At 38.8% G+C, this 24031-nt stretch overlaps 1 long non-coding RNA gene across 3 annotated transcripts in view; it reads right to left on the reverse strand.

The window, feature by feature from the left end:
* LOC103388541 (uncharacterized) overlaps positions 1–24031 on the reverse strand; it is a 59496-nt gene that overhangs the window by 24657 nt on the left and 10808 nt on the right. Inside the window, exons 2-4 of one of the 3 annotated variants that reach the window (XR_003051625.1) lie at positions 17046–17154; positions 16706–16772; positions 1376–3103 (exon numbers count right to left, since the gene is read on the reverse strand). This is a non-coding gene — a long non-coding RNA (uncharacterized LOC103388541). Of the gene's footprint in view, positions 1–1375; positions 3104–14157; positions 14987–16705; positions 16773–17045; positions 17155–24031 lie in introns of those variants that run through there. The other 2 variants (XR_522516.3, XR_522517.3) reach the window with 2 other exon arrangements.

The following is a 24031-nucleotide window of genomic DNA, read 5'->3' on the forward strand; positions in this document are numbered from 1 at the left end:
GGTAATCAATAGGAACACATAAGCTTCTATTTCCAGTAGTGCAAAGCTCTGAGATTTATTAAGTTAATTAACTGGAAGAGGGAAAAAAACATTTATTAAGTTAATTAACTGGAAGAGGAAAAAAACCCAAGAGATGTAATCATCCCACCCTCATTCTCTTCTCTGCACTCCCTCTCTCTGTTTCTGCATTACTTCAGAGATCCAATAATTGCCCGAGAGCATTCTGTTCTTAAAATACAAGTAAATGACGGCCACAGTCCACCAGCGTATAAACAGAAAATATTTAATTTCCTTGTTTGTGTAATAGAATAATTGTGATAGAAATCTCAGGGTAATGGCGTTGCTAATGTCACGTTGAAAGCAGTGTTTACCCACAAACTCGACCGCCTCAGTCTGTTTCTGTGATTGGACAGAGAACTTAAGAAAATGACTCTCAAACAATACATAAACAGCAGAGAAACAATGGTGGTTATTTTCTCATTCTTCTAATGAATCTGACTTTTTAAAAGTCTATATGATAAAAATAGGAAAAATCAATTGGTAACAAATACGTTACTTTTAATTACTTCCATCGTATGGTATCGTAAACCTATTCTCTGTAAAAGGTTTATGAGGTGGGTTTTTTTAGCACACAGCAGACAACAATTCTAGTGTTGAAATAATAATGTGTTCAAAAACCTTGTCTTCTCTGCGGTGAGTTGTTCACAGGTACTGCTGGTCTAAAGTTTAGAACACTGGCACATCATTTTTCTTCTCTCTAAATCTAATCCCATGTCGGATGAGATTATTAACAGAAAATCTGTCTGGAACGGAGCATTTTAACTCAATAATGTACCGACATGAATCTTTAAACGAGGATATTCAAAGAGGCCTTTATTCAAGGCTGCGTCCCGTCTGCCCTGCTGCTGCAGCAGCAAACACCTCCACGTCGTGACAGGATCTCTGGAGGACAGTTCGCATCTCTGAAAGCACCAAGGTGACCTCTGCTGTGTACCACAGCGCTGAATGCACCCGTGTGATAAGATAAGAGTGGGGCATAGAGTTACTGCCCCAGAGACACAAGCTAAAGAGGAACAAGCTTAGTAAGCACAGCGCTAAGGTGCTATCTAATTCCACTGTGAGAATTCAGTGTAGTGTCACGTTATTTATAGATATGAGACATTTTCTCCATGTAAAAATTAGATAAAAAAAACAGCAAGGCTACCACATCCCCAAATCATATTTCATCCCAGGCTGCACACACGTACAAATTGCATCACTGAGTATAACTATGAATATGGTGATATAAAAATACATATTTATGCTAACGTATGTATCCAATTACTGTAGGTTCAACTATCTGAAGTGTTTATTGGCAATCGCCGGCCTTCCCGTGGACACAGTGACCCAACTGTGCCAGATGCAGTCATGAACATTTACCGGTGTGTAGTAAAAACCCAAAGTCAGATTTATGCCTTGTTGTGCAGAATAAATGTGTTCAGTGACAGAAACAGGCAGAAAATAATACAGCCAGACAATCTCCTTGACCATGGCTATATTTTGTCATCTAATGTGAGTAACAGCCTCGGCCTCTATGCAGATATTTTATCTCCAGCTGTAAAACTGTCCCCTTCTGCTGCTTTGGCTAGTTTATATTTAACTCTGTGAGTGCAGTTCATTGAGAATTACAGGTTCACAGCACAGGATCACATCAAGGACCTCTGAGAAGGTGTGTCTCAGCCACTTCAGAACCGATACAAAGAAATGAAAACAATGGAACTGCACTACAGCCATTCATAAAAAGACCTCAGGTCAGTTCTAATTGTGTTCTGTAAGCTGGGACACTTTTGCCTTAAAGAGCATGTTAAACAGTGTATGAACCTTTTTTAACATTTATTCCTTATGTCAGAAACATACAGTAACGACAGAGACTGGACATGTGAAGGGACACTGCCTCCATGATTAAACTCCTTCTGAAATCAAAGCTGACTGAAGGCAGCTCTCTGACACTGTCATCATTGTAATCGTTGACCTGAAGGACAGCATTCCTCACTGCACTCTTCCATTTCATTGCTGCCATGGCTGGGGGTAATTCTCAGCCACACACCACTAAATCAATTGGCACAATGGCAGCTTTTAGACAGGACGTGTTAGTCTTCTCTACACAGCAAAAGTGCTACTCATAATTATCAGGACAGCGGCGATGCCTCACACTTTGGCTGCAGTAAACAAGACGTGTTTATTAAAATGGACAAAAGAAACCTTTTACAGTGAATCAAGCTGGAAACATGGCTTTTATACCAGAATCAGTAAAGCTGGGCTAATGTTTACTGAAGTATATATACAAATAGTATCTATCTATTTTTTTTTACCTACCATGAATTACACATCTCAGGTTACACTGAGACCTAATTTTATTTCCTCAAATGAAACCTTCCAGTTTATATTTTTTTACAGACGGTTTGAGGAACTTTGAACCTTATCTTCTGTGAACAGTGATGACAGAAGTTAGTCAGGTGAAAACTGTGCCCGTTTGTTGGTTTGACCTCACCTCTGTGTGACGGCTACCTGGCTGAGCAGCTGTAAAAAACATTACTGATTATTATCATCCATCACTGATGCACTGTGAAAAGTCCTAAAAAAGGAAGTAAACAGTTTAAATCAACTTTAGGGACATAGATTTTGCCACTTTTTAGTTAACTTCATTGTTATCAGTGCATAATTGTTGATGTTTTCTCCCATGATAACAAGCAATCGTTGAAATAATAACAGTGTTCAGAACCGGGGGTGTATCTTTTTCATTTGATGGTCAGTCAATAATGTTCTATTAAAGCTGCAGCCAGGAACTTCAATGATTTCTGTTGTAGATGTTATTATTCTGTCTCCGGCCGTAAACAGAAATGATGTAACACTGTGTGCATGCTGTGTCTTATCTGAAAACAGCCTCCGTCAACCACTGTTATCAGACGTGCCTGGGTGAGGGAGCAAGAGGTGTTTATCCTCGCAACAGCTTTATGTCCATATTTTAGCAGCAGAGTCGACTTCTCGGCCTCTTCTCCCAGTCATTCTTTAAACTTTTCCCGCATCTTCGCACACTTTTTCCTGGAGTGTTCCCTTCTTGCTTCTAAATCACAGCACAAAACCAATCACTTCCTGTGTGCAGCACACATATGTCACAGGGTGGGGTTAAATCCAAACACTTATCAAACTCTATAGCACCAATATTTTTTAGAGGAGTTCACTACATCAAACATAACACAACAGTTCCACTGAACATGAACACAGCCCTCATCACAGCACTGCAGAGCCGGCAGCCAATCCAGATCCTTATTTGGTTTTCTGGGCACTGTTCAATGTCACCTGTCGACTCTTATGATAATTAGATAAGGACGATGATGACTGCACCAATCTGACTCTTCAGTCCTGAGAACTGTCCAGTACCCAGACTGTGAGCATTAACTAATACCAATCTGATTAAAATGATAAACTCTATACCTCACTATTTGGCAGAGACTGGAGGCACAGGGCTTGACTTCAATGTTACTTCCTGACTTTTCAAAAGAACATTTTCCAAGTTAATACATGGGCAGACATTTCACAGAAATCAAAATCAAATGTAAAACAAAACAGTTGACTGAAAGGAAATGTTTTATATTCTTAATGTGAGTCTAATATCTTCCACAGTCATTGAGTTTATATTCAGTGATAGTCAGATTCACTGCTGCAACCAGTTGAATGTTAAACACGTGGATGTTGTTCTTTTTCATAGCTCATTCGCTTTTCCACAGATGCCATTAGAAAAATAATGCTGTTTTGTGTCAAAGACGAAAACAAGTTGTTTCGTTCCACTTGCGTTATGTTGAATTTCTAGCATGTGTAGACTAAGAGCAGCGATGTATGTGTGTGTGTGTGCGTGCGCGCAGACAGAAGAGAAAGCAGCTGGCAGGCACATTTCTTTGTCAGACGCATCACTCACTGTTTAGAGCTGAGGCAGCGTTGTCTTCACACACACACACACACACACACAGATGCTCACCAACACTTGACTCAAACTCCGTTTTTCTTCAGACTCAAACAGACTGTGCATCAAATCAAACATCATACATCAGCCCGCGGTCTGTTTGGCACATATATCAGACTAAATGATGGATTCAGTCATCACGCAGCACTCCACCATGGTTTTAACGATTATTCTTGCTGTCAGTTAATTATTGACCTGAGCAGTGAGAGAGCTGTAAATAATTAACATGCAGACCAAGTTCTGTCAGCCTGAGAACAATCAAAGCAAAATGTCAGAACTATATTGACGTAAGTCTTGAATAGTGCAGTGCACGGCAACTGTGTTCATTCAGAGCCTTTGACTCTCACTCTGCAGCTGCAGAGGCTGCGGACGATACATGACAAAATACCAGAGCAACAAACAGATCGGCCAATGTAACCTCTGTATGATTGGCACATTCACAAACACATGTTGATCCACCAGGTCATGGCTGCTGGTGCAGCCCCAATACAATGGGCATACAAGATTATAATCTGAGTGGCATGTGCAATCATACTTTGGTTCTACTTTTCCCTAACCCCAAAGAAGATCCAGTTATGATACTGAAAATGTTTTCTTTTTCCAGTTGCCATTTAAAAGGCCAACCGTCTCTTCCCTAATACAGTACCGTGGTATCATACGATACCATCTTCCTATCCTCCCAAGACCTTTGACCTAGGGCCCCCACAACCCACAAGTTGAACACAAATGGATAACATAAAGAAGAAATATAGAGCTACTTTAATTCATTTTCAGATACTTTCCATTTAAACTGAATAAACCCAAGTTAAGAATCTTAAGCACCACATGTTTAGTTGAACATACCAAACCTTCTCTGGACTTTCAGACACCTTGAACTAATCCCACTCTCCACTTATTCAATGTTTCTCTGAAATACAGACACATCATTTTCAGTACAGTACTGCTGGATAAAGTTTTTGTTCAGCTGAAGCACCTTAGCTTAACACCCAGCATGTGTCAGGTCAGCCTCACTGAGTTCAGTTGACAGGCTGACAAACAAACCTGACAAACGGACTGTGAAGGACTGTAGACTAAATGATATTCATTTCATTTAAGTTTTAAAAGCAACTCCAGTCTTATCAACAGTTCTAGACCAGTGTTCGAGGTCATGATGAAATAAAAATGTGGCACTGAAGTCTGTATTATCAACAGTGGAATAAGAAGATGATTTTCCGTAGTAACCTTTCATCACTGCTTCAAGTGATGTATTGTCTCTCATGCTGGGTTTTCAGGAGGTTGTGGCAGATGAGATTTGTTTTTTATTCTTTTGACATTTTCTGTTAATAGCTTGGTTTCATTTACATTAAATCACTCTTTGTATCTAATTGCTTTTTGGAGTTTATTACAAATAGCACCTTGACAAGAAAGGTCAAAATTCCTTTGTGACACTGATGAATATTAGCAGTAGCCCGTCGTCTACGTTAGCATACCAAATGGTTTTTTGAGAAAGGAGTAAACAAATGCTTCTCAGTTGCTTGCTGTGCGAGTTCTGCTGGTTGTTGACAGCACAGATGTCTGAGTGAGGGGAGTAAGGAACGGAGACCATCAGCACAAACACCTTACGCTGCACACTGACATATGGACGGCCTGTCAATTGCAATTTTTAATTTGATATTTCTCATCCACGGGACCGTGGCACAACATGCTGCCCGCAGTCTGTATAATCAAATTACCAGAGCATAAGTAATGGCTGGACATACACCACTGCTTCTCCTGACTCAACGTCTAATTCTGCCACGCTGGCTGAGTGGGGACTAAAACAGGATTTATTTGAATTGATAACTGCATGCAGTCCTCCAGAACAGTGTTTCCTGACGACTGGGTCCAGACCTACAGATCGGTCACGTGACATCATTTTTATTCAGCCTTGTACCCTTGATTTATGTGTACCTGGTTTGAAAAAATATGCTTAAATGTAGCTTCGGATGCTAGCTCTAACTGAAATATTGCTAAAGATAGTTAAGTGGGGATGACACTGTGGATTTGATGACAATAGTTGGAAAAGTTACTGAGCAAAGATAATAACTGCTTTGTTTTTTTTTGTTTGTTGTTCACAATGCCTGCAATGCAAATGTTTTCATAGAGCTCAGTTGAGTGTCCTTGCTCTCCGGCCCACTGTGGACTCCACCACCATACAGTATGAGTTAGTCAGCACACAGACTCCAGGAATCTTCCTAACGGCCGTCACCTAAGCTCTAATGTGTTAGCCTTGTTCTGCTAGATTAATCACAGTCAATATTAATTACTACTAATCAATGCTGTGCAATCCCTCTCACCCTCCGAGGAGAGCAGCAAACTGATGAAATTAATGAAGTGCACTCTTTGCGACTTCAGTCATTGGCTTTGGGTGTTGGCCAACATCTGCTGAGGGAGTTCTTGGTTGTGGTGCTGCAGAAAACTGCATTAGGGGAATGGAGTGATTGATGTAATATCTCTCCAGTGACTGGAGGACAGATATGTATTGTATTAGGCCCTGAAGAGCGTTTAAGGAATTTAAATCAAGCTCAGAAAGAAAGATCAACAACACAAGCAGAGAGTTTAGCATGAAACATGGATTTTTGACTGCCAAGGACATTACATACAGACCACCCCACAGGGACCACAGCCTTTTAAAGTCCTGCTTGTCTAGGATTTCATTGCGGTAATAGGATTTATCAATAATTTGTTCAAGCATGTGCTGCTCTGCAAATGCAGCGATGATTACCGGTGCAGACTTCTAATTGCTGTGTAAAAAAGAGCTGAATTACTAATGTATCAACATGTATTCAACGGGTCGGTTTGTTTGTTCAGAGCCACTCAGTCTAACCAAAACACTCATTACAATCTTTATAGACAAGACCTTCTTCAGGGTTTGATTATTGAAGGACTTCTGGACCATGAGAGCCTCACTTCAGTTTTAGTCACTGAAAATATTGTGTCCATAACAACAGGAGCGACGGTCACCATCTACGTCATACATGCTACACTTGACTTTAAAAGTTTTCCCCACATAATCTTTACTTTTTGTAGCCACTGTTTTCCAGTACAGTACTCTCATAGTATGTAATCAAGTATAGCACTGAGAATGACAATACTCCTCAATACTGTATACTAAACGTTGCCATACTTTACCTAATGTAAAGTACCAGCCTGTTTTATAATGTATGACTAGATATACCACGCCACACGGCTACTGCTACTCCGTGGAATACTTCAGGGTACAATACTGTACTAAAGTACTATACTACAAAGTACATTACCAATGTTTTTTGGGAGTAAGTTTTGCAAAAAGATATTTTGCATCTCAAAAAGTTCTTCTTTATTCTATCTTCTTCTGTATTTTTTTGTCTAACCTTAAAAAATGTAAAGAAACCAGTCCAGTCTGGAGACTGTGAGTGATGAGGTCACACTGTGCATTATCATGGTTGAATTGACTGACCATTACATTAACATTTTACAATACACACACACAAAGTTCTGATGCAGAAATTAATGCAATCAATCATTCTCGGTCAAACATCAGTCTTTGTCAGAGTCAATGTGGACTTCCTGTCTAGAGTGCACACAGGAAGGAGGTCTGTTTTAATGAATCTGATATTTGTCCTGAGCTGCTCTGACCGATCAACACGACACGCTCCCACTAAACAATGCTCCACGTCCATATGTGCTTCAATCTGTGTTTCGGTGCTCCCTCTACGTCTGAGAGCTGACGTGTCGGCCCTGCACCATCTGCTGAGTCATGTCAGGCCGTCAGCACAAGCGTAAAGGTTAAATTATTGAGACGGTGTGTGTAACCTATTGAAACCTTTATTTCAAAGCCACAATGACAGCCATGACAACAATGTCTTTCAGTTCACTGCAAGTTTGTTGAAACCCAACCTAAAGTTGTATCGGAGAAGAGTACAGGTATAAAAATACTTGTTCTTATATTGGTTTGTGAATGGTACGAGGGAAATCCTAGTATTCTTACAATCCTTATACTTGTTTTGTACTTAAGTTGAAATAATCAAAAGTAGCCGAACTTTTTTACCATGAAGACCTATCCATAAGGACCGATGTTTCTCTGCTGAAGTGTCTCTAATGTAATTATCTGAGGCGAGATCACACCGTCCCTCCTGGTTGAACTCCACAAATCCCAGGGTTTCAACAACGAGGTTTCTGTTTCACAAGGGACATTGGAGCCCCGGGGGACGGACAAAAACACGGGAATAAAAGTCTGCACACTGTGACAGCACAACACTTCAGGGAAATTACGTTAGACTGAGGACAAACAAAGATTCTGATAATTGTTTATAGCAGACACTTCGGTGAATGGTGTTCAGACGAAAGCTTGAAGTGGTTTCAGTCCAGACAAGGACTCTGTGCCAGACATTATTATAGTCCTTGCTGTTGGAAACCAAATTCTGGACTTGTTTTTGCTAATTTCCTGATTCAATTAAATTATTGTCGAGAGTGATTTTGATTTTTCTTTGACAGTTTCCATGGAAAAGTTACTAATCCACAGCCGATCTGTGTTTCAGTAGAGAGAAAAGAAAATCATACACTGATGCTCAGTGCAGAGCTACACCAACGTGGTGTTGATCTATATCTTAAGAGGAACTTGGCAGAATAGAGACTATATGTGACACTGTGTTACAGTGTATGGTATGCTAAGATTCACATCTTCCACATAAGAGCTATGCGAATGTGACTGTAGCTTTTCATTTGTCTCTAATGACTGCAGCTACGTCAGGAGCACATACACAGCTGTGTACGACGAGCTTCTGTAGCCGGATCACAATGGAAAACTGTGGCGAGGCTCAGATGTGATCAGTGTAGTAAGGACTCAGTGGGAGAGGTGGAACAGATGAGAGATTCTGATTTTCACTCAGTGTATACAGCACATACCTGCAGGAAAAGGATGATTGACTCATCAAGCCTGTGGAATCAATAGTTACCTGTCAGAGTTACCGCTCATGATATCGGAGCAATAAAGGCTGCAAACCTCATCTGGGTCAGAAGTAAACAACATAAATTTGTGGCAGACGGTGAGATGGGAATAGAGGACATGGACGGAAAGTGAATGTAAACAAAGAAACAAAATGAAAACATTATCTTTGTGTATCTTTTCCCACAAAGAAGCTGCTGGTAAAAGGGTAGAAAATACCCTTTTACCAGAATACCAGATATACCAGAAGGTGCGACGTTTCTTCACGTCATGCTATGAAAAAACTGATTCATGTCAAGTTTTTTTTTGAATATACGCACAGTATACATACAGAATATAGAACTAAAAAAACAGACAAAAAATCCCATGAGACCTGAAGGCAACTTAATCAGGTTCTACTGACAGCTCAGACAATCCACCTAAAACCTAAAACAGCATATCATTAAAAAGAAGAAAAATAACCTTGAAACCTATTTTATATTTTTCAGTTTCACTTATTTTTTAGCAAGAACGTCGCAGTATTCATCAAAAAGAGCTGGATTCAAATATTTTAATGACAGCTGAAGACTAATGGCCCTGTCATACTAAACCAAAGTGAGGCCAATGCTTTATTTCAACCAGGTTTTAAAGAAAATCCTAAGCATTCTGTTCAAAATGGTGTGTGTCTCAATTGGCCCCTGGTTGGACTATCGCCAGTGTGTGGTGTGTATAACTTAACAATCCAAACGGATTTTGTCAGTTTAAGAAAGTGAGTTTTCTTCTTTACGTCTGGGTTGAGATAAAGGCTGAGGATGTGAGGAGGATGACTCAGTTCCCCTCTGTCTTAGGACGAAGCAGACTGACACTAAGGTCAAACAAAGGCCAGCGTCTACACTGAGTTGTCAGTTCCACACCAGTAGAGTTGTCGGCTAAAGCTCTGCTTATGTATTGGGTTCTCTTTAGAACGGCTGGGGATTTATAAAATATTTATATTTAAATACAGAGGATGGAAGTTACTTGCTGTTGCAAAGATAGCTGCTATTGTTTATAATGTCAGGTCACATGTGTGTTGTCTGCTGTGTTGCAGTTAACGCTGATTTGCTATTTCAAATTCCTTATTTATAATTTGACATATGCTTCGACATACAAGGCTATAGAAGGCTAAATCTGCCCTGCTGTTGGGTGACAAAATGTGTCAAACAAAGAAGGCAGTCAGATGACTGCAGTAGTTACACTGACTTCATCATTTATTAACTACAATCATTTACCAAGACCTCCTTAACTCAGATTTAATAAAAGTATGACCTCCGGTGGCAAGACCACGACTACAAACAAGCAGTAATTAGAGGTGTATGATTTACCTCGGTCTAACTCTAATATCAACCCAAGTAAAGCTAATTATTTACACACCACTCTCAACTCAACGACCTCCACTGTTTCCACTTTTATGAGGCTTAGCCGACTTAGGCTCTCCCTGCACTGCCTTAATTTTAATGAACATATTCTGAAGTCACGAAGCAAAGTCACCGCTCTGCTGTTTCCTTTCATTTACCGAGCGATCACAAAGCCTATGCGCGTCACATGGGGGTCTCCAGTGCACTCCCAGCTGACCACGGCTAAATGGTGTTCTTGCTCTGCTGAACACTAATCCTTCTGTCAGATAAGGCCCATTATAGCAACAGTGTAGCAGCCAGTCTGCCTGAGTTTGAACACACATTTGACCCATCTGTGTTAGACAGCAGAGTCCAGCAGGGGAGCGTGCTGCCACTGGTGTGTTTGGGCCTGTGATGAGACAGTGTCCGTCTTCTGCTGTACTGAGGGGTCGTTTCCTGTTCCCAAAAAATACTGCTGCAAACACCGATACACTGTAAACTGCCAGGTGGAATCAGAATCAATCTCCTTTTATCAACATATTGTTCCTATAGTTGACGTAGGAGGAGACCTCCACACATGGAGCACACGCAGCTGCTCAGACAGGACAAGGACTATTACATACGCTCTTATAATAAGGTTTGGACTGGAACTTATTAGAAATATGAAGAGCGCTCTCATGCAACAAATGATGAAATCAACTAATCTATCATAAGCCCCCTCAGACCCAGACAAAGACGTGGAAATGAGAAACCATACAATTGTCCTTGATTTTCAAAACACACGCATATTATTTCCTTTTTCTCTCCTCTCTAAAAGTAATGAGTTCGGGCTGGACGGTCGCACCACGAGGGGGAAAGAAAATCCAGCTCTGAAATGACTTATATTTTGTAGCCTGCGCTCATTTGTATATTCTGTGGTGGTTTTTATGACATACATTAGCCATTTTAACTTTATTGTCGGCAATACAGCGCGTGTTATAACATAAGATGATATTATGATAATAAAAATTACCATAACACTAAATTATGAGGAAGAACAACAACAACAACTTCATTATATTATTATTTTTTTGAAAATAATCTCACTTTTCTCCTAAAGCTGTTTTGGGTTGTTTTTATAAAATATGAAGGTTCTCCTAATTGGCTGTAGTCTTACCCCTGCAACACCGACATAACACACAGTTCTTGCCATCTCACACGTTGACCACCTGAGGCGCTGTGACAACACTAACGATGGGATGGAAACTGTTTTTTTGTTCCTCCTGCTGTAGTGTCTCCTCTGCAGCTGCAGCATCCTAATGTCATTCAGAGTGTATTTTGTTGATCCTCTCAAAGAGGAAACATCTTTTACATGAAGGCAGAAGAAATCCTCTGAGTGTAATGTCAAGGGAATTGGCTGCATGAGAGATGGTGGAAAAGCACTTTGAACGACTCCTCTTTACCTGCCTCCTCTCAACATCACACACACACACACACACACACACACACACACTCAGAGCTACTCTGCAGTTGTCACTTTGCAAACACTTCAATTTTGGCATTTTTTATGGAGTAAAGATGCAGATATTTTTTTAATGAGTTTTTTTTAGAAATGCAAATCCTCCATAATTGTGTTGTTACATCAACTCAGAGGTTGAGACACAGCCGTTACATTTACATCTCAGGCTCTTTATTCATGAGATATGGGAGAGTCTGGACACTTATGGCCTTTTGGTGGGTTGTTATGAACATCCTTCACCTATATTTTCCATAGGTGGATCTGTTATGACTCATTAGAGAATCTCCTGAAAAAGCTAATTGACAGAGAAGTCACAGTTGGTCAGGTTTATGGACAAAAAAGTTACGTAATGATTCCTCTGTGTATTTTCTCCAAATTTATGGAGACCATTGAAGCAGAAAACAAATCCTTTTCCTTTGACACCTCACCTGTTACATTGCCTTTGCTACCGTGCTATGACACAGCATTATCTGTGTGCTGTGAAACACGCAGCTTTAAAGGTTTTCTTTCATATATGAACCACATTTCCTTTCACTTTAGAACAATTTGAATTTGTCATTAATTTTTTTTTTAATTTGTCACATCTATATTTGTCTTGTTTTGACAGAAAACTGTTTTGGCCATTGTATAATTAAATATTTCATTGATAAAGACGTACACAGCCACTCAGATGCTGCTGACATTTCAATCAATGTAAATATATTTTCCCTGGTTTATTAAATTAAATTATTAATTATCCTTAGATGTTAGTCTGCATGTCTGACATGTCTCTGTATGTGTAGAATGTAGAATTTAATTTGCCTTTTTTATAAAACAGATTAATTTCTTAGACATTAAGGTTTTACAGATTATACTTTAGTTTCTGTTTCTGGTATAAAACAGATTAATGCTAGTTCAAATCAGGTGGACGACAAATCTGAGCAGTTCTGATGACTGCAGTGAAGTGTGCTTCCATGTAGAGTCTTGACCTATAATTTGAATCATTCACTCCTGGTACTAAACTGAATCCTTACTGTGAGCTGCAGTGCCAGGCTGTTGTTGCCATTTCATGTTGTTCTTGTTATCTTGAAATCATGATTTAGGAATGTCATTATCTCGGCGTCAAACATTCTTTCTCATGATCACCGTTTAATAGCCTCATTACCAAGATAAGAGGAAAACAAGTTTAAAAAGACTGGCGGCTCAATTAGGTAAGTGATAGACGGCACGTTTTTGCACATGTGAGGTGAAAACTATGGCCTAATGTCTGTTGTATTCCTAAGACAGATAGTTAGGAAGCAGTTTCAACCATATAATTGGCAAGAAAAACATGAAGTGCTTCATTCATTCATCTTCTGCAGCTCAATAATAGAAGGGACTGGTGCAGAATCCCAGCAATTAACACATGAGGGCGCTCCACAGTCCGTCACAGGGACAGAGACAAACTACCAAGAACACTTTAGTGTTCAGTTAACCCTAAGCCTGTATGTCAGGGTATAATCAACTATAATTGTCAGAGAGCCAGAGTTTTTCTGGACAGATTCCTCGGAGTTCTGACACTCAAATAAAAATAAAATGAAAACCACAGAAAACTACTTTATGGCTCAGTTGTAAACTGTATCCCAGATATGTCCTCCATAGTAAATATTCAAATGTTGCCTCCTTTGACTGTAGCACTGAAATTAGAGGTGGATAAACAGATTGTTCTAACCTAGGGGAAATAGTTTTGCAGCCTTTTCCAGTAAGATGTTTCACAGACCCAACAAAAATGATCACAAAATCATTAATCCAAAGGGGAGAATAAGGTTTTAATATTTTCTTTGATGTTTGGTGAAAGTATAAGTCACATTTCTCCTCTATATCAAAAAAGGTAACGTGGTAAAGAATACCCCCATCTCAAAATTAAACTGGTAAAAATGAAGATTTTCCGCAGCATTTTAAAATGCAATAGAACTGGTGCACTGGAGCGTCTCTCTGTTCCTGTGTTCATTTTACAGCCATCATTTTCTGCTCTGTTGCCTTCATCAGCTGTGCTGTGAGTTTAATCAGTCAAAGTGAAGATGGCTCCCTTTTGCTAAAAGATACACACGACTATTCAGTTTATGATGTGGTCAGACTTAAGCAGGAGTGGGGGTTGGGTTTTTATGTCTTTGTTAAATGAACAATTTTATAACACAGCCTGTATTATGTTGGTAATAGAAGAAATTATGCAGATTTTTTATACTGGAAATGAAATTATATGTCTGTCATTTGAATGTGTAATAGCCTTTAATAATTGAGAGCCTGTAATACACTGGAGAAGCCTAGCAAGATATGAAAACGTAACGCCAAATGATTAATCTGTTTCAAAGCCTCCAACAACACTGATATGAATGGCTTTTGTATTTCTTTATTAAGCCAACACACCATATTGTTACAGCCAGACGCTGCACTTGATAAATAAATGCCTGGAAATAAAGTCTTAGCAGTCTCAGCGTTCATCATGAAACCAACCTACACTGGACATTTAGGACAAAAAAACTATCTATAACCTGATAGGCTGAGGGTAAAAATATTCTGATGAATTAGTTGAATAAAGTTGTGGGAGACAAAGGCTGTTTGTAGTAGGAATTGGAGGACACAAAATATCCTTCTCCTTTAACTTGCTCCCAAAAGGGGGAGCCACAGAAGATCACCTGCCTTGGTCTCAGCCTCCTGATCTCCTGCTTCCTCTACAGAAACACCAACCAACTCCACGCCTTTTTCTCGACATCCATTCATGTTGTCTGTGGTCTGCTTCTTTTCCTCTTTCCTCCTGCCTGGGAACTCCAACATCCTTTGTGTCTCTCCTTCACACGTCCAAACCATCTCATCCTCACCTCTAACTGCCTCTCTGATCTGCTCATTCCTGATCCAGTAAAATTCTCAGCATCTTTATTTTTGCTACTTCCAGTTCTGCCTTTTGTCTGAGACAGACAGAGCCACCACCTCTAAATCGTACATCATAGCAGGTCTCACTACTGTCTTATAAACCTTCATTTTCTACTCTGGAGCTATTGTTCTATCAAACATCACCCCTGACCCTCGTTTGTTCCATTCCACTCTGTCTGCACTCGTTTCTTTATCTCTTTTGTGCACATTCCATTACTCTGGATGGTTGACTCCAAGCTCCGAACTCATCCACTTTACTACTGCTACACCTTGCAGCTTTATCTTTCCACTCACCCCACTCTCTGAGGAGACACAAAATTAGGAGACATATATCTGATTAAAACTTCTTCTGTGGTTTTATTACAAATAAGGTGTAAAAATGGCTGCAGGTAAACACAGCAAGGGAGGAGGGTTGTTACATGTCCTGTTTCTGAACAATAAAGTATATTTAACACTGCTAGCCCTTTGAAGGAATTGTTGGAATCGCTAATTGTATTTAAGGCTCAGTAATTGCATGGTTTCTCAGTGCTTCACCCTGATTAAACATTACTCTTAAATGGGGAAGGAAAATTTCAGTAAAACCAAAAAGTTAAATCCACCAACAACCTAAGTCCGGCACAATAATTTTACCTAGAGTTTGGTGACAACTAACTGTTGTTTACAGTGTGTTGGACAAATACTTAGCAAACTTGTCACTGTGCTGCGGAGAACGTTATCTGAGCTTACAGCAGATGACTGGGCTGTTCCTTGGGGAACAGTTAAATGTGTTCCATCAGTATCTACCCAGTAACACAGGAGCAGCACAGTGGCTCTTTATGATGCTGAGAGATAACCTAAGGTGCATTTGGGCAGCACATAAGACTGCACTTCACACCCTCTGTGGTTGCACATCCTGATCACAGCTCCTGTAGTAGATAACCAGACGAGCTTCAACTCCCAGCAGGAACAGACTTTCTCCTTTAGTCACTGGTTTGGCTCTCATATCAGCCAAACCTGAGAGAATTCTCACCTTAATCTATGGCCAAACATAGAAAACACAGTCTGCACTGACTCTAGGAAACATTCTAAAAAGATGCCTCAGGAGGTGAAGCATCAAAATATAAGTTACACTTCATGTATTTTAAGTTGTACAGAAAATAGTTTTAAAAAACAAAAAAAGACAAAAGTTAAAAAAGAGGTAATTTTGAAGATGATAAAAAGGGTTTGTACAACAACATCTACCGATTTGGGATTTTCTCTGTAAAGCAGTCTTTCAGTTTTGTGGATAGAACTCGTGTTCACTGAGGTAAACAACCTGGTCTTCATCAATGTCTGCTCCACAGCTTGTTACACCCAGCCCTGTGTTGTCATGCTGTCAGACAGTTAAACACAACACTCAGCTCTGTCTGCAAACCCAACCAAAGCTGCTGTGTAAATGAAAGTGTCTCGACTCTTACAATACAGGGGTTCAACCTGGTTGACAGACTCAGATACTGCAACGTTACAAAAACTGTATGGAATTTAAACATTTTGTTTTTTAAACTGGCTTTTTGGCAAAAGTAAACTGAAAAGAAAATCCAAAACAGACAGTCTCAGACATAAGAACAAGCAATGAAAATATTTGATGACGCCTAACACACGAGTCATACTCTGTATCAATCTACTAACTCTACACCTTCGCCTTTTCTTTTGCAAAGCATTATTCAACCACTGCCTCCCATCTCACCCATTTTGGTTTGAATTGGCCAGAATGCATTAGCAGACAAAATGAAAAATAATATGCCCATTGTTGAACGAAACAATACAATTTTTCACTGCGGCCAATTTTCAATAAGCTCCAACAACAGCACCTTATTTCGAAAGTCATTAAATTTCTGCTTTAAATATCTGAGTATATATGCACAGACTTGTAAATGGTTTCGTTGTTATTTGCTAAGAGCAGTAATGTTCCAGACTCAGTCCAAACTGCTTAGTTTAGTGCTCCGTGCAGTGAGCTCTACATTTGACAATCCAAACACCGCCAAAGGAAATGCATGACTTACCACTGAAGATGTAACTCTGGAGGTCAGGTCTCAGCTGTCTACTTACAGTGGCAGGACAAAGGGACACCTATGATACAGAGGATCACATTTCAGACAGGCAGTGGCAGAGGCAGCCATCTATGTCCAAAAATAAAGAGTGTTTTTTTAACCAGAACCTCCATCATCTAATAACAATCATGTCCTCTCATCCTTTAATGAAAAGCCTAAGGCAGAGACAGAGACTGGTATTTATACTAATATACAGTAGTACTGTTACCATTGAACACCAATAGTAACAGCAGACAAGAACAAAACTACCAGCAGTATAAACACAACATATTAATGTCCTAATTTTACAAACCTCATAGGAATTGAATGTGCATCAAGGATGAAGGTTGGAGCAGGGTCGCAGATTTGAACGGTCACATTGTTGCTCAGAAGGTTGAAGCAAATATAAACCGGCTTCTGTCCTATAATCACACAGACAGCTCTGTTATACAGATGACATACAACTATTTTCATTTGATTTTAACTTAGGTGATAAAGTTATAGCATCACAAAGAAAATTCATCTATAGCCTATGACTCTACTGTACGTCACTGGTAGTCTGACACAGACTAAAGGGTACATGAGGACAGCAGCAGTACAAATGCAGTCCATCACAGTCTTTTGATTCCAGTTATACTTACAATCAAAAGTCTTGTAAAGTCACACAGATTTCTTTTGGAATTACCTCCACCTCTGCACATTTTTTTCCCTGAGCAGAAGCAATCACTCTCCCTAGAACTCGAAGTGGGAGTGGGCTAGGTTTGGCTCAGTTGGAGCTCAGCAGTGGGATAGACAGCAAGTCTTTGACACATTTTAAAATTAGAAAGAAAACAGCAGAGAGACATAAATCACTGTACTGTAGTCTCCAGAAGTGTAACCCTGTTTCAGGCATTGAGTCATTTCACTTGTTAAACTGCCTTATTTAACCAATCATAGGCCTAGCTTAGCGATATTGACATTTCCTCGGTCCTCTACGATTGTAGTTTAATGGAAAATCATAGTTTCCAAAAGAAAATTTTAAAAAAACAAACAACTGCCTTATTTAACCAATCATAGGCCCAGCTTAGGGATATTGACATTTCCTCGGTCCTCTGCGATTGTAGTTTAATGAAAAATCATAGTTTCCAAAAAAAAAATACATTTTTGTGGCCATAAAAGACTCACACATGCATAGAAATATAAGGTTATCAAAAATTAAATTTCATTCAATTTCATTTATTCATTTGCTCTAAATGTATACCACATGCATGTTATGCTTTGGTGGGCCACATAAAATGAAATGTTGGGCTGGATTTGGCCCATGGACCTTGAGTTTAACATGTGGCAAAGACTGATTCATCTGATTCATGGTTCTATAAACTATTACCCAGTACTATTGATTGACTATTGATATGTATCCATATTGTAACACGTGTCATGATGTCAGAAATTTTGTCAAATATTTGCCACAACCCTACAGAATCTTTGAATACAGACCTTTATCTATTTCTTCACAGAAAATCGTCACAATTCATTCATGCACAATAAACTTGAAAAAGAAAGTGCTGCTGTAGTAATGGAAGGAAAGATGGAGTGGGCTGGACATTTATAGTCCTTCAGAGTGACACGTGCTCTCAAGTGATTATTGGCCGTGTAAGTGTAAACTGAAGAGAGTACTGTCAACAGGAAAGATTGACAATACAGGATAAAATGTGTACAGGGGGGACAAACAAGTTCTTTTCAAAATAACTTGGGAGAATTTCCTGTCAAGAAGTCAAACAGTTCTCAATTGTATTGTTATTTTTTTGTAGAATTCTAAAGGGATACTGTCTTCTTTGACTTTTCTAAGGACTGACACGGTGTATCTTTCAAATGTTCCTTCAGATTCAGGTGTGGCTCCATCCATGTGACTGATCAATGAAAACATAAAACAGTTAAAAGCTTGACAAAGACATCATGATAAGAGGTTGTCAAAGACAGCTTAGAGATGGGTCTTAACGTGTCCTTGTATCTCTTTATCCTGTTATCCTTTTCTCATACACACAACTGTATAGATGTCAGTGTATCTGTCTAACTGTCCATTATATAATGTAAAAATACAACACATCACCCTCCTCTCTCACACTCACATACATGACAACAACAGACAACTATGTTTTTTTTTCTAAACAATGATTTCTTTTTGTGTTTGAATTTAAGACTTTAGCCATGAACTAATCATCCCACCAATTGTTGCTACCGTAACACATTTCTGCTGTTAAACAATTCATTATATTACTGCAGTAAAAGTGTATAATAAACAGATGATTAGTTACCCGTTGTCTTTGTGCTGTGCTGGAGAGAATTAGATCTACACCAGTCCTGCTTTTGCTTCCTGTATAATTAAGGGATAATTAAACAACAGTGATGTTTTACAAGCCAGGGAGAGAGGCCTGCAATCCATTAGGATTGATTTGGGAGTTATACTATTAATGACTGTGGCTAAAACAAACAGTGATTTGTGTGTCTGGAAATCAGATGACATATTTGGGTCAGAACTAAAATAGTTCATTACATTCAATCTATAAAGTTACTACACAAAAAGTACAGTATGTTCACATCATTTCTACATTTATTCAAACTGTTGTCGTCCTCCTTTATTTCCTTACAAGACGACTGAAGTGACTTCACAAATGCTGCTTAAGTTTTAAATGTAAACCTCCATTTGACATTAGATCAAATTATAAACTGTTTTTTTCAAATCACAAAAAATTAGTAGGAAACTGAGCTCAGAAATCACTGCCAATAAATTCTGCAAAACAGCTCCTGTAGAAAATACTATTTAAAAATCCTGTCTAATTTGATGCTGCCAAGAAAAGTTTGTCACTTATATCTATAAAACAGACTTTTAAACAGACAGACTTTTAAAATAAAAAGCTGTACGCTTGCGTTGAGTTTCTGCTAATGAACTGATCATTACTGTAGTTTACAGCCTCAGACAGTCACGAGGTCATTACGGATGAAATAGTAAACAGGATTATTAAGTTTAAAACACTGTACTAAAATACTAAATACTGTATGGATGGGGTGTGTTGTATTTAACCATGGTAATTCAGGGACACTGAAGTCTGGAGGTACTTGGTATTTTGAGTTACTGTGGTTGATGAGAGACAGAAACAGATCTAGTGGAAATACAAGTGATTTTTGGATTCTCTGCTCTCACTTTGGTAATAAAAAAATTAAATAAATAAAAAAAAAAAAAGTATTTTTTATCCAACAAACTGGTATGCTTGTTTGTGTCAAGGTTCTACGGGTTCTCTTTAACATTCTTGCTGGATTGACATTTCTCTTCATGTTTTTCTTGCCCTTCAACCTGGCAGTCCATTTCTGCGCAGATATTTCGTTTTCAGCACTTTTGACACTTCACTTCCTGACACCACTATTGTTGTGGATCTTCAGTATATATGGGCTTCCTTAAAATACTAATGCTCAGAAACCTGATTCATGCTTGTACTCTCCTGCTTTGAGCACCAACACCTTTTTAAATTCCTTCCTTTAAATTACTTCTTTGTTCTTTTCATTGAGAAGGAATATATCACATAGTTTGAGGAATGAAGTGAGGCAGCCACGAGAAGATTTAAATTCAGTGGTGCAATCTCACAGCCACACCAACAGTAAATGTTTGGTTGAAAAATCCACCAAAATTCTAACAGGAGAATGTAATGCTTTTAAATTAAAGACGCTGTCTGTAGAAGCAGGTTCAACACTTAAACATAATGAAAAGCACCCACCAATCTGACAAAGTGATCTGACATGTTTCCTGTAAAATGATCTACATCAGTGAAGTAAATCACACTTGAAAATAATGGTGCTGACCTCTCCAACTTGTGGATGTCACTGCAGGTCTCACACACTCACTGACAGTGTGACTCTCATCTACGACAACTGAGCAATTGCAGCCAATTGCTCAGAGTGCCTCTGCTTGTCTGCTTAAATGGTGGGAAAAAGATAACCACTCAAGACGACCGGCAATTGTCTCCACTGAATGGTCATCCGAGTGCAGTGAACCCAACACTGGTATCAGAGCAGACAGTGGAACTGAATCACGCACTGGCTAGTTATTCCTGAAAGGGCAGCCATCTGGGTCGTCTTCATTTCCCACCCACATTAAATGACAATGGGGCGACAGCAGTTTACGCAACAGAAACATCCACGGGGCGAAGACAGTTGTCACCTGGCTCTGTCATAACACAAAACAAGGCCGAAGAAAACAACGGCGCCCTGGGCGTGCTCCTGTGCCTGTGTCAGTAGTTTATTTTCCTCTGAAGCCCAGATAGATGTTAAATCATACCAGTTTAGAAGAATCTTAGTGTCAGCGATTCCGAGCCATTAGAGGGCCCGTGAACGTTCAATAATAGATAAGGCTTAATGGCTTCTTTGCTGCTGCTTCTGGCTATGTTTGACATGTAGTAAGATAATGAATGTAAAAGAAGGCTGGTGATATGGGTCACATGGTTTCACGTTCTATTTTAGTGCTGCAAGTTTCCCCGTTTCCACACAACCTCTAAATACTACCTGCCAGAGTCGCATATATATATATATATATATATTTCTCTATAAAACAGGATGATAAAATATTCAGTGCGCAAACAATTAATGCTTTCAGGTCATTATTACTCTAGAGGAGTCAAGAAAACGTATGTTTACAAGTAATCACAGGAGACGCAGGAACAAGTCACACAGACTAATTAGCTCAGGAATGAACTGTGATTTTTCCTCAGCTGTTTGAAAATCCACCTCTGAGTTTCACATGACCTGGAAAATAAAACAGTTGCTTAGGTTTTCATTTAAAGACTGAGTAGACTGAAGAAAACAGCAGTGATAGTTATGCTACAGTATGTGTCGATATGTCTGTGTAATTAACCTCCTCCCTTTTATTCTACATGTTTTATCATCTCATTCACACCTTTTCTCACTTTGTGTCTCAATTCACAAACCTAAACTGAGACTAAAAAAAAAACTAGAACGTACAGTATAGATGAACCAGGTTTGGTTAATTTGAGCGATACACTGTTACCAATGCTGGTATTGGTATCAGGTCTCATATTTTCTAGCATTAATCATGAGCATTAACTGGACATGTACAACACCATGTGACTGTATCGACTCATAATTCAGTATATATAGAATTTTTATGACTGAACTATGCTGATATTTTCAGTTTGATATATTGTAGTAAAGAATTTAAAAGGCAGGCTATATTATTTTGACATTATCTTACCTACCTAAAAATAGGTCTAATGTAGAATGAATTATTCATATCTATTCATTTATCTTTTCCATCTTAATCAAATTCAGATTTCCTGAGGAAGCCACAGCCATGCTCAGCTAATATTGGACAAAAAGACAAAGTACGTCCTGAACAGGTCATCTGTGTGTGCAGGGCTCCAGTCAGAGACAGAAATCCTCTCACAATTACATTCTCAGCCATGTTCAATAAACCAAAGCCCAGGCCAAAATATTGTTAATAAATATAGAAACTGCCTAGTGGGAGAAGATCACACACACACTCCAAACCACTGACCTCACTGCTGTAAGGCATCAGTGATATCCCAACTCCACCGTCTTACTTATTTATTAGTGACCAAACTCATTATTTTCTTACCTTTTTTTTATTTAAGCTTCTTTTGTCATTAAAAACTTTACCACCCGTTGAAGGTAGAGGGCAGCAAAAACAGCTTACTATTAGGGCTGTCTTATATCAACTTCAGCTAATCAAAGTTGTATTTGGTGAGCATTCAATTGTTAATAAATAAGTAATGAATAATTTGCATAGATTTTAAAGAGGACAATAAAATTGCCTTTGAATTGTTTGCTCAGTCTTCACTAAGGACCTGTGCCAACGTCATCTAGGTCTGAGGATTTATTATAGGGCTTCACATGTGGACTCATTTCCAACTTCTGCTCTGACTTTGTGGGTCTTTAATGATTTTACTGCCAGGTCTTTTTTTTATTTTTTATCCCAGAGTGTACATGTGATAAGACGAGAGGTTGTTAAACATGGCTGACATTAGTCAGGGGGAATGTGCCAAGATTGAGGTGAGGCAGTATAAACAAATCTCTGTTAATGGCTCTGTCCCTCAGGGTCGGCTGTGTGCTGAAGCAGAGAGATAGCTCAGCTCCCATCTAGCTGCAGAGAAAATTAGAGGCAGTTATTGATGAGCAGTGCTGCTGACTGTCAGCTCACACAGTGGGATGATGGTCACGTTCCTGTTAAGATGTAAAAAAAATGGACGCATATGTGAAGGAATATGTTGAGATATTTAGATATGAGAAATTTCTTGTCTGTATTCAATATAATTATCTGGTTCCAACAAACAAAATGCAGCAGAGTAACAACATCAATTTCATTCAGATTTGGTTATGAAAACATTGAACACAAATAGCATTTTTGCTTTCTGCATCAGGCTTCCTTCATCGAAACATTTCAGTGATTCAACATTGCCGACAACCATTTAGGAAATTTTCATTAACATTTGATAGCTCCACAGATGTAAGCGTCAAAAGATGAATCCCTATATATACGATATCAGCTCTGATTATAATATTAATCAGAGCTGATATCGTAACATACAGGCCAATATGTCTAAAGCTAAAACATTAAAGCTAAAAATGAAACTGAAGCTGAGAACGCAGATCAGGACTGCTGTTTTACCTGTTATGACCCATGTTATTTGTCAATAAAAGGTATGTTTTGTTCACTTTACATGTTCTCATCTCTAATGAAATGCACAGGAGTATTTCAGTTACATCTTAGTGATCTACACTTACATTTTAGCCTACTACTACATTTCATTTTTACACATAAGAATGTTAACCATTATCTATTTATTATGTTTAATGTTTATGTTTAATTTAAGCCTTTCTCACGCTGTCACTTTGTCAGTGTTCTTAGAAATATTATAGACCCAATATTAGAGATATTAAATGCTTATCATTGAGGAAAAAATGATGACCTTTCTTATTTTTTAGAATACAGCAATTTCTGCTACCTTTGCCTTTTAAATGTTCCTGCTGTAAAGCTCTGCAAGACACAATATGAGAAGAAATACGTGAAATCCAGAAGAAAGATAATGTTGTAAGCATATAAAAAAACACAGTTAGAAATGACCTTTAAAGTTCACACAGTTATTTAAAGTTAGTTGATGCTCCAATCGATTTTTTTTTCTTTCAAACATTAAATTAGAAAGTAGAGGTAAAAACCACGCAGTAAAAAGCTGTTTACCATATTAAAAAGAGGGAGAAATTTGTTGTTGTTGTTTTTTACCAAATACATTGGTA

This window comes from Cynoglossus semilaevis, chromosome 13 (genome assembly GCF_000523025.1).
Source record: "Cynoglossus semilaevis isolate Cse_v1.0 chromosome 13, Cse_v1.0, whole genome shotgun sequence".
NCBI lineage: Eukaryota > Metazoa > Chordata > Actinopteri > Pleuronectiformes > Cynoglossidae > Cynoglossus > Cynoglossus semilaevis.